Here is a 3,454-nt window from a genome sequence, read left to right as displayed (position 1 = left end):
AGTAAGAGAGGAGCAAAGTGCCGTGGGGAATGTAGTAGTCCTTCTCTTCTGAGAACCAGGTACATTCATTACATGATGTTATGATGTGGAGTACCAATAACCGAAAATCACAAAACCATCAATACATTCCTGTTGTTCTCTCACATAAAGAGCAACTCCACCACCTCAGTTCATAATGGCACTGCCTTTATGGACTCTGTCCCCCAAGTCCTTCCGTTTAAAGCCTGCCGAACTGGGTTGGCCAGCCTGCTGCCAAGGATTGCCCGGCCTCTTCTGGACAGGCAGATCCCATCCCTCCCTGGCAGGTTATAATCTTCACAAGAAGTCCCATTGTCATAAAGAGCAAAACTCTCACGCTGACACCAGCCATGTAGCCAGGAGATTATATGCATTACACACCTATTTCAGGCTTCTCTCTTTCCTTCATCTGGCAAAACTGAGAAGATAAGGTGAGCTCTAATGTTTTCCAGTTGTACTCACAGGGCTTTACAGTCGTCTTTGATTCTGCCCATCTTCTGCCTTCCAGTTTCATTTGTGCCCACAAGAAAGAGCAGCAGTGGACAGTAGTCTATGCAGTGTTTCCTTACTCTTGCTGCAGTGATTTCTTATGCCTTGATGTTAGGAGACTCTGCCAAAATGGATCCTCAGTAAGTGACTAACAGTATGTTAAGCTGTGTTATCTTTGCTAAGATTATGTCTTAGATCGATTGTGCACATACAATCCCTCAGACAGAAACCACTGACTGAGGCAGAGACCAGCAGTGGGTGCACACACCCACGGCTTCTTGCCTCCGTGGTTCAAGGGGTGCAGGAAGCAAGGGGATCAGCTCTGAGTGCCGTGACTCAATGGTAGGGTCACAGACATAAACCCAATCTGGGAGTAAGTTTGGATCCAGCTGTTCCTAGACTCCTCTAATAAGGAATTTAGAAAGCAAGAGGGTCTGTTCTGAACCTCGTGACTGAATGGGAAAATCTCCTGGTAGAGTGTGTGTTTAACCGTATCCTTTATGCAGTAAACAACCTAGCATACCTTGACATATCAAATCTTTTGTTAAATCACTACAAACTTTGTTGAATCACTGTATCACATCAATAAATATGTTGCTGCTTCTCTCTTATGAGTGAAGGGTATAGATTCCATCTGTGGCAGAGGGTAGGAAGGAAGAACCATGCCCATTGACCTGGAGACCAAAACAGGGCTCCCAGGCCAGGCTGCTATCAGCTTGCCTCATCAGACTTGTGAATGCTGGCCCAGGCCATGCAAGGTGACTGGGAGAAGGGACAGAGAAGAAAGGGACAATGGCACTGTCAGGCCATGCAGCTCTGTGTGACTGGCAGTGCCAGAACTAAGAGTTAGGGCAGCCTGGCATGGCAGGGGTCACAGAAGATGGGTGCAGTTGAGCTTGGGTTATTCAGGGCTTGCTCCAGTGTGGTGACATCCCTATGTACTGGAGAGCTGAACAGCAGAAGTGCTACCGGGATGTGGCCTCCTTTCCTGCCAATCCTGCTGTCAGCGCATGCCTGGCTGTGTGGATGGGGTCACACTCAGGGTTTGGGTGTGACTGTTTTGGGAAGATCATGGAACAGGGGAGACAAGGAGGTGATCCCGGGCAGCCAGTGAGGCTTCACCAAGGGTAGAGCGGCCTGACCCACCTGGTGGCCTTCTGCAATGCATCGGTCAGAAATGGAAAAGCAGATGATGTTGTCTACCTGGATTTCTGCTAGACCTTTGACACAGTCCCCTGCTACATCCTTATCTCCAAGTTGGAGAGATACAGGTTCAAAGGGTGGACTATTTGGTGTATAAGGAATTGGTTGGAAGGCCACAGCCAGAGAGCTGAGGTCAATGTCTGTGTCAGGTGGAGGCGGTGACGAGTGCTGTCCCACAGGGTGCTGTTGTGGGACCTGTATTCTTCAACATCTTTATTGATGGCATAGATGATGGAATTGAGTGTATCCTCGGTAAGTCTGATGAAGACACCAAGCTGAGTGGTGCAGCTGATACAACAGAAGGAAGGGATGACATCCATGGACTGTGGGCCCATGTGAACCACCTGAGATTCAGCAAGGCCAAGTGCACGGTGCTACCCTTGGAACAGGGCAATGCGAGGTATGTGTGCAGACTGGGGGAAGAACTCACGGAGAGCAGCCCTGCGGAGAAGGACTTGAGGTTCTGGTGGAGGAAAAGCTGACTTGAGCCAGCAGTGTGCAGCCTGGAAGGCCACCAGCACCCTGGTCTACATCAGCAGAGGGGTGGCAGCGGGCAGGGAGGGGACTGTCCCCCCTCTGCTCTGCCCTTGTGAGGACCCACCTGGAGTCCTGCATCCAGGCCTGGGGCCCCCAGCACAAGAAAGATGTGGGGCTGCTGGAGTGGGTCCAAAGGAGGGCATGAGGGTGCTCAGAGGGCTGGAGCACCTCTGCTGTGGAGACAGACTGAGGGAGCTGGCGGTGTTCTGCCTGGAGAAGAGACAAGACCTCACTGCAACTCTCCAGCACCTAATAGGGCCTACAGGAAATCTTGGGAGGGATTGTTTATCAGGGAGCATCGTGTTAGGACAAAGGGTAACAGCTTTAAACTAAAAGAGGGGAGGTTGAGATGAAATATAAGGAGGAAATTCTTCACCTTCCCAGCATGAAGCAACCACCCAGCCTTGGATAGAGGCAGATTTTGGGCAAGAGTCTTACTGTCTAGCCCTGTGACCAGTCACAGTCACAACTCAATGCACAGTGGAAGCATCCAGAGATCTGAGAACCAAACAACAGTCAGAATTTGGTACAAAACCGTACAGAGCTGTGTAAAGCAACCACACTAGAGGGACGTGTTCAGGACAGCCGACAGCAGGGTGAATGAGCATCAGGCCTTCTGCTGAGGAGTATTTGAGCACTTTAGAATAAAAGCAAAATAACGAACATCAGCAGAAACCCGCTGCATGGCACACCAGCTCTGCACCAACTCGGTGCAGGAGGATCATCAGCTCCACAGCACTGCCTGAGAAAACCATCTCAGGATGAGCAGCCTGCACACTAGCCACAGGAAAGATGTACTGTGTGTGTTCCAGGGAGGTTTAGGGTCACTTAGGCGAGTGTATCTCCTTGTCCAGGAGAAGATCTGTGAGAGCACACCGCATAATACACCCACCCTCCCTGAGGTCCGCCGCCCTGGGGACTGGACAGAGTGGTCCTTCCTCCATTTATTCACATTACTGATACATCAAGGAGACACGAGGCAGTGAAGTCTGGCTCTGGGGTTTATTGTAGCTGATTTCTCACACCGTGGGTAGCAGTTGTGGGACTGAGGAGCAAAGCTGGGAGATGCCGATTGCACAGAGAAGGGAACTTGCATTTCTCCCCTTCACCCACCCCAAAGCAGCACCTGCGTCCCAGTGCTGGCCAGCACAGCAGCACTGGGCAAAGCTGCCCAGGTGCCCGGGGCTCCAGGAGTCCGCTCCCAAGC

This window comes from Numida meleagris, chromosome 18 (assembly GCF_002078875.1).
Source record: "Numida meleagris isolate 19003 breed g44 Domestic line chromosome 18, NumMel1.0, whole genome shotgun sequence".
Lineage (NCBI taxonomy): Eukaryota > Metazoa > Chordata > Aves > Galliformes > Numididae > Numida > Numida meleagris.
Note: the sequence above shows the minus strand (reverse complement) of the source record.